Source organism: Suncus etruscus, chromosome 18 (assembly GCF_024139225.1).
Source record: "Suncus etruscus isolate mSunEtr1 chromosome 18, mSunEtr1.pri.cur, whole genome shotgun sequence".
NCBI classification, from domain to species: Eukaryota; Metazoa; Chordata; class Mammalia; order Eulipotyphla; family Soricidae; genus Suncus; species Suncus etruscus.
The window spans coordinates 29234241-29249947 of record NC_064865.1 but is presented as its reverse complement, the minus strand read 5'-3'; the positions used below and the strand labels follow the sequence as shown (position 1 = coordinate 29249947).

The 15707-nt window shown below is 38.4% G+C and overlaps 1 protein-coding gene and 1 non-coding gene across 2 annotated transcripts in view; both read left to right on the top strand.

Annotated features, from left to right (window-relative positions):
• BTBD9 (BTB domain containing 9) overlaps nt 1-15707 on the top strand; it is a 509556-nt gene that overhangs the window by 23520 nt on the left and 470329 nt on the right. The window lies entirely within an intron of this gene.
• Nucleotides 1063-1169, top strand: LOC125996639 (U6 spliceosomal RNA). The gene has a single exon (XR_007491321.1). It is a non-coding gene; the product is annotated as a U6 spliceosomal RNA (small nuclear RNA).

Sequence of the window (15707 nt, the reverse complement as noted above, 5' to 3'; positions counted from 1 at the left end):
ACAAATGAAAAGCCAATCTCCTTTGCACCGACAGTAATGCAAATGTGCACAGTAGCTTTGCTATAGAGAAATTAAATTGTTGCAATTGATGATTCTGCTACTTTAATGGGAGTTCATGCTATAATAACCTTTATTAATTAGGAAAATATCATATAATTTAAATCTGGGCAAGAATATTACAGACCCATAAGTTGCCACTGAAGAAATTAAATAGAAATGGCTTGTCCTGTATTTTCAAATATTATTACAACTAATAATGTCGGCACTGATCTTGACTTTTTCATTGTTTCTTGGCTCTAGGTACATATATTTTTCTGCTCCCAGAAAACGGCTCATGCTGCTTCAGTTGACTTGGGACCAATAAAATTGAAATCAGAAAAGTATAGTTATATAAACTCTGAGGTCTAAAAGCAATTGCCATTTCTTAGAGTTGCATTCTGTGACTTGTCATTCTCAGTAGTTACCCCATCTTAGAGAAGATTGCCTTTACAATCTTATGCAGTATAGCAAACTAAGAGTTGAGAGATGAAGGGAGGGTAAGGTGGAGGACTAGATAATGTGAGAGTTTGGGTTAACATTTAGAATTTAAGTTAATAAAATCTGATGATGAGTTTCTGCACCTTATCCTTTCCACAAACTCAAGAAGGTGCTTTGTGAAGAAGAGGAGCAAGTTTCAGTACTTGAGGCAGCCTTAAGTTGTATCATCGGATGAAGCTTACTTGGAACACTTAATACTTACTTTATTCTAGTATGCCATATTTAAATGCTTTTGTGTTATTTCAGGTTCCTAGTTCAAGTAATTAGGAATGAGTATTTAGAGACTTCATTCAGAGAAACTAAAAAAGACCTGAAATGGGGCTAGAGCTATGGTGCAGCGGTAGGGCATTGGCCTTGCACGTGGCTAACCCAGGACAGACATTGGTTAGACTGGAGCGAATTCTGAGCGCATAGCCAGGAGCAACTCCTGAGCGTCACTGGGTGTGGCACAAAAATCAGAACAACAACAACAACAACAACAACAACAACAGACCTGAAATGAAAAGAACATAAAAATAATATTGTGTGCTCGCTTTGGCAGCACATATACTAAAATTGGAACGATACAGAGAAGATTAGCATGGCCCCTGTGCAAGGATGACATGCAAATTCGTGAAGTGTTCCATATTTTTTAAAAAATAAAATTAAAAAATATTGTAAATTTTGTAGTCAGATATTCTTACTTTGGGATTTTTAAACTTTGTAATTGCAATTTGTGATTGACTTAGATACTTTGTGTTTTGTGAGTAGCTTCTTTCTGCCACTGTAGAGTTAGGTCTCATAGCCAAACTGAACCAGAAGAGTTCATTAGTGAGGAACACTACTTCTCTAAAGATAGTCTTGGGACTGGAGATAGCAATACAGAGGGATTAAGGCACTGGCCTTACAACGGCCAACCAGATTCTATCTGATTCTATCTCTAGCATCACAGATGTTACCCTAAGCATTGCTGAGTGTAGCCCTAAATAACAAAACTATATAGTCTAAGACTATTGGTATGTCCTAATGTAAAATTATTGACAAATGTCTAATATATATACTTTGATAACTTACTAAAAATCTACATCAAGGGTATATTTCTTGATTCCTTGAAGCAATGGGATATTCCTTTATCTTTAATTCACAGTAAAAAATGTCTGATTTAGTGTTCTAGTTAGAAGTATGGCTACTATGCAATCTAACAACATCAAAAATCTGCTCATATATGAACGTGCATATTAGAATTAACATCTTTTGGAAGGACATACATTTCTAATCTAGGCTCATTTGCTTTATGTTCTTTTTCAGAGTATATACTTTTGTTTTAAGAATTAAATATTTTATGCCGGAGGCCCTCTCCCTAGCCTGGGGATTGCTGGGAGGCTTGGCAGGCCCCCAGCCATCTTTGTCTTTTTCCCATGACTCCAGGTCTTCCCTGGGTGCCAGCTCAGATGGCCAGAAGTGGGTTCAGGTGGACTCTTAGTGGGCCTCAGGCTTCCCCCCCCTCCCTCCGTACTCCAGGGGGAGGTGCATGGGGAGGAGGGCAGCCAGATATCTGACTTCCGGTTTCCTCTTTGATTCTGGAGGCCAGCTATTGCCAGGTATGGGGTTTGGGGAGGCCCCATGCAGGAGGCCTTCTCCCTAGCCTAGGGAGTGCTGGGAGGCTTGGCAGGCCCCCAGCCGTCCCCCTCTTTTTTCCCTGGACTCCAGGCCCTTCCTTGGTGCCGGCTCAGATGGCCAGAAGTGGGTTCAGGTGGATTCTTAGGGGTCCTCAGGCTTCCCTCCTTCCATACTCCAGGGGGGAGGTGCATGAGGAGGAGGGCGGGCAAATATCTGGCTTCAGGTTTCCCCTTTGATTCTGGAGGCCAGCTCTTCCCAGGTATGGGGTTTAGGGGGGTCCCCATGCTGGAGGCCTTCTCCCTAGCCTGGGGAGTGCTGGGATGCTTGGCAGGCCCCCATCCTTCCCTCTCTTTTTCCCCTGACTCCAGGCTTTCCCTGGGTGCCGGTCCAGGTGGGTTCTATAGGGGTTATCAGGCTTTCCCTCTATCTCTCCCTACAGTAATGGGAATGCGCTTTGGGAGGAGGGTGGGTTTATGTTGGGACAGTCACTGGAAACTTTTTCTCCTTGGTCTCCTATTGACAGTATTGTATGCATATAGTTTATATATGCATAATATCCAACTTGTATTGTGACCTTGATACTGCCCTACAAAGCTCATATCTAATCTTTTACTGCCTCAGTCCCAACCCTTATTTTCCCCCATCGTCCCATGTAGGTGCAGCTCATGACATGAAGCTCAACACATAGAGTGATGAGTGCAGTTAGAGAAATAACTACACTGAAAACTATCATAACAATGTGAATGAATGAGGGAAATAGAAAGCCTGTCTTGAGTACAGGTGTGGGTGGGGTGGGGAGGAGGGAGATCTGGTAAATTGGTGGTGGAAATCTTGCACTGGTGAAGGGAGCTGTTCTTTATAGAACTGTTATCATACAACTACAATCATATTTGTAATTACGATGTTTAAATAAAGATAATTAAAACAAAAGAATTAAAAACTGGGGGCCAGAGAGGTGGCGCTAGAGGTAAGGTGTCTGCCTTGCAAGCACTAGCCAAGGAAGGACTGTGGTTCGATCCCCCGGCGTCCCATATGGTCCCCCAAGCCAGGGGCAATTTCTGAGTGCTTTGCCAGGAGTAACCCCTGAGCATCAAACAGGTGTGGCCCAAAAAACCAAAACAAACAAAAAACAAAGAATTAAATACTGGGGGCCAGAGAGAGAGCACGGAGGTAGGGCATTTTCCTTGCATGCAGGAAAGTGGTTCGAATCCCAGCTTCTTGAGCCTGCCAGGAGCGGGGGGATGGTATATAGAGATATTTGGGACATTGGTGGTGGTAATGTTGCGCTGGTGAAGGGTGATGTTCTTTACATGACTGAAATCATACAACTGCTATTATATTTGTAATCACAGTGTTTAAATAAATATAAAAAATTAAAAAAAAACAGATATCATGAAAAATAAATAAATAAAAAGAGAAACAAACCTATTTCTTGCATAATAATTACCAATCAACATGGATATACAATCCCTCCTTCTTATTGATTGATAGAACTCTAATGAGTTGGTGCTGAACAGCATAATAAATGAATACATTCCAACTTCCTTATAGATTAGGTGTCTGCTTGAGCAAATGTAGCCCATGATGTGTTACAGAACTTGTGGGTAAACTGTGGTAAATTCTCGGGTGCCATTCAGATGCTCCCTCAGTAAAGGAAATATTGCTCCAGCATTTGGGAATGAATGTTCAGTCTTCATCTTCAGGGAGCACCACCTCAGGCAAGATCAAGGTCATGTATTTTCCAAGGTGGTTAATAATTAGTAATCTCTGGAAGACTAACCTCAGCCCAACAAGAACAAATATGAAGAACTGTTGTAGCTTCTGAGATCCTCAAGGCAGATGTTCTTCCAGAAGAAAATTGCACTTATCTGTTTCAATAAAAAGATGATTTTTTAGCCAAAAAAAAAAATTAAATACTGGGGGCCGGAGAGATAGCACGGAGGTAGGGCATTTGCCTTGTTTGCAGGACAGTGGTTCGAATCCTGGCTTCCCATATGGTCCCCTGAGCCAGCCAGGAGCGATTTCTGAGCATAGAGCCAGGAATAACCCCTGAGTACTGCCAGGTGTGACCCAAAAACCAAAAACCAAAAAAAAAAAAAAAAAAAAAAAAAGAATGAAATACTATTCTAAATTAAAAACTTTAAAGAATTAAAAGCCTTATTAATTTGCTATTGGTTTAGTTAGCTCTAATTTAAATTGATCCATATTTATATAGTTGTATTCTCAGTATGTGTAACTTTTCATAATATTAGTATAACTGCATTATAGTTAATGTATGAATTATTCCTTCCATATTAGTAAAGCAGATGTATAAATAATTCCCAGCAAGTGACTTAGAAGTGACTTGGGAAAGGACAGTTTTATCCTTTATTCCAAAATCTTGTCATTTATAGCATATTTTATGTGGTCTGAGTTAGATGAGTTTTTAAAATGTGATAACTGGAGATAGGCTTTATTTTTAATTAAGAATTTATTAAATCACCATGAGATACAATTAAAAAGTTGTTGATAGTTGAGTTACCATCATACAATGTTCTGACACCTATTTTTCACCGGTCTATATTTTCCTATCCCATTTGCTTTCTGTTTCTACTTCCCTCGCCTGTCTCTGTGACAAGCACTCCTACCCTCTGCCCCCTTTGTTTTTCCTTTTAGGCATTATAGTTTGCAATACTGTTACTGAAGGGGTATTATTTCCTCTCAGCACCTAGTTCTTGTCCAGAGCTATCATTTCCAACTATCTTTGTCACTCTGTCCTAACTGCACCCCCCCCCAATCACTTTTATTCTCTTTTGGTATTATTTTCTTGCTATTTTTTATATCCTGCAGATGAGTATTGTCATTTTGCAGAAATATAGAATGTCATTCTACATTCTCACTCTGACTAGTTTCACTCAAGATGATACTCTCCATGTCTAAGTAAATTTCATGGCTTTGTTTTCCTAATATCTGCATAATACTCTATTGTGTAGATGTACCATAGTTTCTTTATCCATTCATCTGTTCTTGGGTGGTTGGGTTATTTCCATATTCTTTGTGTATAGTACAGCAATGGATATAGAAGGGAAGATGCATTTTCTGCTTTGTGTTTTATATTCCCAGGAGCAGTATGGTCGAATGGCAGCTCAGTTTTTAGTTTTTTGAGAAATGCCCATCTTGTTTTCTAAAATGACTGGACCAGTTGACATTTCTATTAGAAGTGAATGATTTCTCCTCACAATTGTGCAGCACTGGTTGTTCTTGTTCTTTTTGATGTGTGCCTGTCTCTGTGGTATGAGATGTCTCATTATTGTTTTGATTCAGATTTACCTAAGGATTAATGACATGGGACATTTTTTATGTGCCTTTTGGCTATGCAGATTTCTTCTTTGAGGAAGTTTCTGTTCATCTCCCTTTTTTTTTTTTTTTTTGTTTGTTTGTTTTGGGCCACACCGATTTGATGCTCAGGGGTTACTCCTGGCTAAGTGCTCAGAAATTCCCCCTGGCTTGGGGGACCATATGGGACGCTGGGGGATCGAACTGCGGTCCTTCCTTGGCTAGTGCTTGCAAGGCAGACACCTTACCTCTAGTGCCACCTCGCCGGCCCCTCATCTTTCCATTTTTTAAATGGGATTGGATGATTTCTTTTCTTGTTAAGCTCTTACTAGTGCCTCATATATCTTAGATATTAACACCTTGTCAAGTGAGTGTTGGGTGATAGTTTCTCCCATTTTTATATGCTCCCATTTTTTATATGCTGGTCATTGTTTGCTTTGATGTTCAGAGCTTCTTACTTTAATGTGCTCCATTTATTTTTGCTTCCACTTGCTTGATCAGTGAGTGGTGTATAAGTAGTAAAGATGCCTTTAACTTCAATGTGGTGGAGAGTTCGAAGTTTTCCTTTATGTACCTTGTGGTTTTATGATAGCAAGGTCTTTAATCCATTTTGATTTGACTTATGCATGGTGTTAGGAAGAGGTCGGGGTTTGTTTTTATATTTTGCATGTAGATGACCAGTTTTCCCAGCACTACCTTTTGAAGACATTTTCCTTGATCCACTTCATATATTTTGCTCCTTAAAAACAACCCAACTTATCATACACCTGAGGATCTGTCTTAGGTTACTCAGTTCTATCCCAGTGTTCTGTCTTTATTTTGTATTATACCTTTTTAATTATTACATCTTTGTAGTACAGCTTGAAGTTGGGGAAAGTGATTCCATCATATTTTCCCAAAGGATTTCTTTAGCTATTGTAGAGATTCATAGTTCCATATGAATTTCTTGATTGATTTATTTCTTTGAAAAAATGGCACAGATGTCTTTATATAGACTATATTGCATCTGTACAATTCTTTGTGGAGTATTGCCACTTAATGATGTTAATTCTTCCAGCCCATGAGCATTTTCTCATATTCTCTCTTATTTCTTGAAGTAGTTTTTTATAGTTTTTTTTTTTTAATAGGTCTTTCATCTTGTTAGTTAATTTGAATACTGAGGCACTATTGATTTTCTGAGGCGCAATTGTGAATGAGATTTTTTAAAATATTGTTTTTATCTTTCATTATTTATATATAAGAAAACCATGGACTTTTGCATGTTAAATTTGTAAACTGCCACTTTATTGCACAAGTCTATTGTTTCTAGAAGTTTTTTGTAGTGTCTTTACAATTTTCATAATATAGTATCATATCATGCAGTGAAAGCTTGACTTCTTTCTTTCCTATAGATACCTTTTTTCTTGCCCAATTGCTATATCCAGTACTACGTTGAATAAAAATGGTGAAAGTTGGTAACCTTTTCTTGTGGCTGATCATAGAAAAAAGGGTTTTAGTTTTTCCCCATTGAGTGCTGTGGGCTTGTGGTAAATAGCTTTGACTTTATTTCAAGATGCATCTTGGAGTGTTTTCTTTTTGGTCTCTTTTAGCTGGTACCCTTTGGCCTACAAAATATACAGAATGTAGGTGTCTCTTCTCCAACTCTGGAAACTATTCAGCAATGAAATTTGACTATTCTTTGTAGGGGGTTTTCTTCCCTGGGACTCTAGTGATTCTTATGTTGTTTCTCTTGAATTCATCCCAACGCTCACTTGGTTATATGTTTGTTTATTTTGAGGCTTTTCCTCATCTTTTGTTTTGTCTGGAGTTCATCTTTAAGCTCATTGATCTAATCAGCAGCAGCTGTTACTTTGTTGCTATGGCCTTCCAGGAATTTTTCATTTTGCCTGTCAAGTTTTTCAGTGCTGACATTTCTATTCTCATATCCACTTGTGTTTTATTGGCTGTTCCTTCCATTGTTTCTTTTAGCTCCTTGAACTTTGTAAACATTTCCACTCTCAAGTCCTTTTTAGACATTACTAATGTCTATACTATATACTATATACTATATATATATATAATGTCTATATACTATAATGTCTTATACTATAAGGTTTACTTCTCATTTAGTCTTCAGAATTGCAGTCTTCACCTACAAGGCATGCTGGATTTTTTTTTCCTTTTTGGTTTTTGGGTCACACCCAGCAGCGCTCAGGGGTCACTCCTGACTCCACACTCAGAAATCGCTCCTGGTAGGCTCGGGGGACCACATGGGATGCCGGGATTCGAACCACTGTCCATGTGCATGAAAGGCAAAAGCCTTACCTCCATGCTATCTCTCCGGCCCCATGCTGGATTTTTTGTGTGTATCTTTACCATGTTTGTGATTTAGGCTTGGAGTCAGTACGAAAAGTCACGTCCATAAAGACTGACTTTAAAAATCTATTTGAGTGTTATCATCCAAATCTTTGGTATTCTGTTTCCTTTTCTAGGAACTGTCTAGAATGAAGAACATTTTTAGATAATGCTTAAAAAGTATATTTGTGTGCCTGCGCGGTTATAAAAATGAGTATTAGTAAGAAAAGACACCGCTGCAGGGGGTTCAGTATGAATACGGGAGGAGTTTCCCTCCTCCTCCCCTCCCCCCAGAGCCCAATTGCCAAACGTGGCTCTGAAGACCAGTTTGGCATGGGGGGGATCTCGGTCTCCTGGACTAAGTGGTCAGCCCAGGAAGCCATTGGCCAGCTGTCTGCCCAGATTCCCAGCCATACCCGTAGGAGAGGAGCAGGAATCCTGGCATGTGGGATCGTCTGTGTCCAGCTGCAGCCTCCGATTTTTTTTGTTTTGTTTTGTTTTGTTTTGTTTTTGGGTGGGGGGGCTCACACCTGGCAGCGCTCAAGAGTTACTCCTGGCTCCAAGCTCAGAAATTGCTCCTGGCAGGCTCAGGGGACCATATGGGATGCCAGGATTTGAACCTCCATCCTTCTGCATGAAAGACAAATGCCCTACCTCCATGCTATCTCTCCGACCCCAATACTTAAATTTCTAATGAACATAAAATTATTAAAATCATGAAATTATTATTTGTTATGTAATCTTATCTTTCTCAGTAAACAGTTTTTAAAATGTAGCAGTTTTTAACTTTTATTAAGCTTTGTGTTTCTGTCACTTAGCATTGGTTCTTTATCATAGAGAGAGCAAAATGAATCCTTTGAGTCACTTATACATTGAAAAATTTGTTTGTCCGTTGGCACAGAAATAAGAGAATTGATATGGTAACCTTTAAGTCCAATTAAACATATACTCAGTAAAACAATTCTGCCAAATATTTTATTATAATACATTTTATTTGTATTTAGAATTGAGAATATCTATAAACATTTTTCAAACTTATAAAAATCAATGTTAAAAATTTGGAGCTGGATGGATATTTGAAATCATTTAATCTTTAATAGAGAAAGACATTTCAGGAATCTTGATACTAGAAAATGCCCCTAAACTCCAGCCATATTTCTTAATGCAGCACTTTATTACCTGGGAATTGTTACTCTTCTGTAATATTTAGAAGTAGATTTCAGAATGTCAGAATCAAAGTTATACTTACCTGTATGGTCAATCTGCAGCTGTTTATCCAGACTTTTGGATGACAAGGGTACAGTATATCAGAAGAGGTAAAGTTTTCTTCCCAGGAGAATATAGAATATGATTTTTTAAGAGTATTTAAGATGCAGACAGGACATCTTCTATCTCCCCAAGCGATATTAATTTAAAGTTTAAGGGATACCACTTCAAATTACATACCACATGGGTACCAAGAGCAGAAAGAAATTGCTAAACCATATGCTTGTAAATGCCATCTCTTTCCTCCAGAGAAATATCATTTATATTTGCAATTAAAGAGCAGAAGGTCTTTTTTTTTTTTTTTTTTTTTTTAACCATAAAGACCTTTCAGTCAGGAACCGTATGAGAGGGAAAGTACTTCCCAGGGGAGATTTATACAGTATTCAAGGACTCAGTGGAATTTTTTTCCCCTCAGTGGCATCTTTATCTGGTAGAACTTTGCTCTTTGTCTATTTCCTGATTAAACTCTAGAGAAAAAAAAAACTTTAATTTTAAAAATCTGGTAAACCAGGGCTGGAGAGATAGCATGGAGGTAGGGAGTTTGCCTTGCATGAAAAAGGACAGTGGTTCAAATCCTGGCATCCCATATGGTCCCCAAAGCCTGCCAGGAGTGATTTCTGAGCGTAGAGCCAGGAGTAACACCTGAGCGCTACCAGGTGTGACCCCAAAACAAAACAAAAACACAAATCTGGTAAACCATTAATAAAGTTTATAAGCAGTTTTGTAGACATGAGCTGTAAATATTGGCAAGTAGATCAATCCCCCTTCCCCAAACTCCTCTGGAAGCTATTAAAAGATTCCAACATTATAAATTGCATATGGTGTTTTACTTTATTGATAGACATGGTTTATTATTTGGGCTAGTTTTTTACTGTATAATAAACAGCCAAAAATGGTGAGAATTTTGCTTACTGCTGCTTTAGACATTAAGAAATTTTTGATGTGTTTGAATCAGTCAGACTTAATCAACCAAAAAATAGTGTAGTTTCTTTACTACCTTCTTGGATAAAGTAAATTCAGATCTGATCCTAGAATTCTTTTTTATTGGGGGGGGTGTTGGGTCATACCCAGCAGCACTCAGGGGTTACTCCTGGCTCTACGCTCAAAAATCACCCCCAGCAGGCTCGGGGGACCGTAGGGGATGCCGGGATTCGAACTACCATCCTTCTGCATGCAAGGCAAACACCCTTCCACTGTGTTATTGCTCTGGCCCCTGATCCTAGAATTCTTAACTAATAATAGAATATCGTGTTAAGAATTGTACTATTTCCCGATTTTCCTGTCCTCTCTTAGATTAAGATCCATTTGAAGATCACCTAGTCCTAGAAGATCCACCTTGAAGCCACAGCTTGAGGAATCCATTACTTTTGACCTATTCTATAAATAATTCAGTTGAAACTAAGGAATACATTTTAATTATTGTTGAATCTGAGAAGACCTACCTTATATTTGGAAGAAGTCATATTGAAAATTGTGGGCTAGAGGGGTCGGAAAGATAGCATGGAGATAAGGCATTTGCCTTTCATGCAAAAGGACGGTGGTTCAAATCCTGGCATCCCATAAGGTCCTCTGTGCCTGCCAGAGGCGACTTCTGAGCAGAGTCAGGAGTAACTCCTGAGCGCTGCCAGGTGTGACCCAAAAACCAGAAAAAAAAAAGTTAAAAAAAATTATGGGCTAGAGATAAATAGTTTAGGTGTCAAACTTGCCATGCATCTTGCTGACTCCTGTTTAATCCCTGAGCTCCACCAGGAGATATCCCTAAATAGAGCCAGGAGCAAGCCCTGATTTTCATGAAGTGTAGTCCCTCCAAGCATACAAATGAAAATAAAGGAAAACAATTTAAGATGAAAGTCTTTATTTGGGATGTATCAGATAGAATGTCCTTAGTAGGCAAAACTATCCAGGTAGCTGATATTCATTACTTTTGCCTGTTTTGGTATAATGTACTATATGTCCTTGTCTTTAAGTTGTTCATTTCTATATGTGGATATATGTATGCATATATATATATATAGTCCCTCTGCTTAACCATTCTATCTTAATCATTAATTCTTGTCTAACTGGTTATGGCATATTAAAGCACTTCTCTTACACTAATATGTTTTGTTATTTTATTTGCTAAATTTAATAGAATATTTAATATTTGTATTTTTTACTATAAATGCATACTTTTATTAAAGTATGTGGTATGTGGTTTATTAAAGTATGTGGTTTACAAAGATGAATTTTTGGACATTCAGTGTTCTAACACCTGATCCTCCCTCTTCTAATATTCTCAGTTTCCACCTCCTACCCAAGCCTATTCCCCTTTAAGAAAAATAAAATAATCCATTTTATATTGCTAAATACAACAAAATGGTTTATTGTAATTTTCAAAAAAATACTATAGTATAAAAATTTTGTGAAGAGAGTGGTACACATCACAAAGACCAAGAAAGAACACCAGTGCTGGTGCAGATGTGGGGAGAAAGGGACACTGCTGGTGGAATTGTCAACTACTCTAGCCTTTTTGAAAAATAATATGGATATTCCTAAAAATACCTAGAAATTGAGCTCCCATATGATCCAGCAATACCACTTTTAAAGATATACCCTAGGAATACAAAAAACACAACTCTGAAAAGCATTGTAGCACTATCACAATAGCCATACTCTGAAGATAACCCAACTACCTGAGAAAAGATGAGTAGATAGAGAATGGTACATCTACATAATAGAATACTATGCATCTTTTAGTAAAAATGAAGACATGGATATGGAGAGTATTAAGCAGAGTGAAATGAGTAAGAGGAAGAGGGATAGACTTGAAATAATCTCACTAATATGCAGGATATAAAAGATAGTATGGTAATATTCAGCGACAATATAGATAAGGGCCAGGAGGACTAGTTCATGGTAGGAAGCTTGCTACAAATAGCAGTGGAGTGCAATTAGGTAGAGAAGGGACCACTGACAATGATAGTTGGAAATGATCACTCTGGACCAGAACTGGGTGTTGAGAGGAGATAAAGTGATATGCATGATATTCCTTTATTAACAAGAGTACAGACCACAGTGTCTGAAAGAGGGAGGGAGGGAGGATGGGTAGGAGAAAAGAAGGGAGAGAGGAGAGAGACAGAGACAAAGATTGAGACAGACAAAGCAAGAGAGAGGAAAAGAGAGAGAAAAGAGAAGAGAGAGAAAGTAAAATGACTGCCCTAGAGGCAGGCAGTGGGGAGTAGAGGAGGGAAACTGGGAACAATGGTGAAGGGAAATGGACACTGGTAAAGGGTGATGTATATTATATAAAAAAATGCAATCATGAACAACTTTGTAAACATGGTGTTTAAATAAGTTAAAAACAATAAAAATAATTGTCAAAATTGTTATATCTCACAGTGGGGTTATTAAAGTCATTGATTTACTAAGCTGCTTGTTGCTAATTGAACCATTACTGTTTTAGTCTATTGGGTTTAGTTGACTTCTGTGCTATTTTACCATGATATGGTAAAATATTACTGGATTGCAATTTGAAGGTGTTTCACATCTGCACACTACAAGAACTCTAGGATTTGTAGAACTGGACTAGTGAGCTTCAGGGGCTTGGCTTGGTTCCCATTTCTTCTGAGATTAGTGATGAAGCTTTAAATTTGGGCTGTTATTTACATGATGGTACATGTGGGTTGTGGGTGTGGCTGCTGGGACTTCTGTCAGTAGTGGAGTGGATAGAAGGATGCTGCCTGCCCCCACTCCAAGAAATTTCTCAGTCTGAAAATTGGTGTTGGTTGGTGTTTCTATAGAGATTAGTACTGAAGCAGTAGAATTGGGCCCTTTGCATGGTGACAGCTGATGGATGTGGGTACAGCTACCAGGGCTTCTGCAGGGTGGGAGCTTAACCCTCCCACCCAGGACTTCCAGAGTTTTTAGCCTGAAAGCTAGTACCTGTGAGGTTTAGTGGTTTTACTCTTATGATATTCTTTGTGAAGCTGTAAAGCTGGGCCATGGCAGTAGCTATTTGATCCTCTCAGATCAAATGCATTGAGAATGGAAGTTGTCAAGCAAAAGCAAGGGAAAAACTCAAACACTTTGGAATTAAACAGTTCATTATTGAACAGTTAATTACTGTAATTGAGGAGGTCACAGAAGAAACAAAAAATTCCTAGAAACAAATAAGAATGAAGATATGAGCTATTAGAACATATGGGACACAGAATAAGTAGTGGTAAGAGAAAATTTTATATATTTATATATATATTGCTCTATATTTATAGCAATGTGAAAAATCTTAGGATAGAAGAAAGGGCCCACATAAATAACCTCACCACTCAACTTAAGTTATGGAAAAGGGCAAACTAAAGAAGCCCAAAGTAGGCAGATAGAAGGATATGAAATTTAGAACAGAAATGAATAAACTGAAATCCCCCCTTCCAAAAGAGCTTGTTCTTTGAGAAAATATATAGAATCAGTAAACTACTAGCAAGACTCAGAAAGAAAGAAAAAGTACCCTAATCAAATTAGAAATGAAATCACAACAGATAACGTAGAAATTCAAAGGATCTTAGGAATTACTTTGAACATCTTTATGCAATAAAATGAGAGAATCTAGAATAAATTGTTACATTTTTATACTCATAACTTTTTCAGATTGAAAATAGACCTGAACAGACCAATCACTATTAAGAAAATCTAAATGGTAACCAAAGGTCTCCCCACAAAAAAACAAAACCCAGGCCCAGATGGGTTCACTTGTGAGGTCTTTTAAACCTTTAAAGGGATCCTACTTCAGTTCTTTTTAGGCTTTTCCAGGAAATTGAAGAACAGAAACCCTCCCAATTTCTATATATGAGGCAAACATCACTCTGATAACCAAAGCAGAAATAGCACCAAAAAAGAAAAACTACAGACCAACATCCCTGATAAACATGAATATAAAGATCCTCAACAGAGTTCTATCAAACTGAATCTAACAACACATCATAAAAATTATATTTTGTGACCAAGTGAGAGTCATCCTAGGGATGCCAGGGTGGTTCAACATATGCAAGTCAGGCCAAAGTGATAGTGCACCAGATAGGGCATGCACACAGATAGCCTAGATTCAATACCTGACACCCTAGATAATTCCCCAAACCCTGCCAAGAGCCATCCCTGAGTGCTGCTGGGTGTGGTCCAAAAGCTAAAGGAAACACATGCAGTTAATCAATATAATACACTATATCAATTAAAAAATCATATGAGCATTTAAAAAATCATAGGAGCATATAAATAGATGCAGAGAAAACATTAGATAAGACTCAATACTCATCCAGATACAAATCATTAAAATCATTTAAAATACTATGTTCTACATACTACAAAAATATTCCTAGAAAACATATCACCCTTTGATCTGTGCAAAAGCCAAGATCGCTATATTACAGATGACTGGTTGTTACAACCAGGACTGGACAGTACACATCCAGGGACCACCACCACCACCACCAACAACAGCAGCAACAAAAAGCTCTAGCCTAGCTTTTGGTCTACGATCTGTTCAACAAAAAAGATCTCCAATTCCAGAGGTCTGACTGAGACAACCACAACTGAACAGGTCTTCCAGAAACATAACGAAAGACTTTATCCCAGGCTCCATCCTAGGATCAACATAATGACCAGGACCACCAACTACAGAAGATGGATTAAAACGACACCGAAGAAGCAGAACTGCTAGAACCACAAAGAAAGACTTCACAAAGACTTCTTTGAGCTGCACGGTCACCAAGATCTCTAGATACAGAGGTCTGATTTTACCATCCGAGCTGAAGCAGAAGTCTTCCACACACCACGAAAGCACTGAGGGGAGAGTAAATGATCATGCAAGGAGTATATAGTTAATCCCATGATAGTATACTTCAGGGGTGGAGAAATCCTGTATCTCCTAGGCCAGTGGTCGGCAAACCTGCGGCTCGCAAGCCACATGTGGCTCTTTACACTTTTAATTTGGCTCTTCTGTGTGCTGGGCAGCGCGGCCAGGCTCCAAGAGTGTAAGATGATACCCAGTATCAACCTTAAACAAAGATGTTCCCCCAACATCATCCTTTTTAAACCTCTTCCTTTGATATGTAAAAGTCCACTGAACATTTACTTTTGTCTCTCTCTCTCTTGACCTGAAGCCTCCTGGTATTGGGAATTGGTTTTAATAAGAAATTGGTGTCTAGCTTTTTGGGCTCAAGACAGAGAGTACAAAGTAAAAGGCCATGGAATCCATGATCATCCTTTCCTGGCTAGCTTGGTTTATTATTTCTTTCCTGCTACCCTGCTTCTTCAGACCAGGTTGGGTGGTGTTTAAAAATACAGTGCCTGGAGTGATCTTAAAACACATACTTTATTTTGCACAAGAGTGGGCATCTTCCATGAAGGGTTCTCAACCCAGAGTTTTCTTTTCCGTGGATTCTCATGTTCAGAGTACTCATGATTAAAGTTGTGAGCTAATGCCCTTAAATGCTGTTTTTCATATTGATTATGACTTTCTGCATAATATAAGTGCCAATCAGAATTTTTTTGAGTGGAAACATTTCAATATCTCCTCCTCAGACACAGCTATCCCAGAATCAGATTCTTTTTTTTGAACACATCCATCTTATGTCTCACTGTAAAAACTACTTGTGAAACTCCCCTGCAGAGAAATATTAAATTCA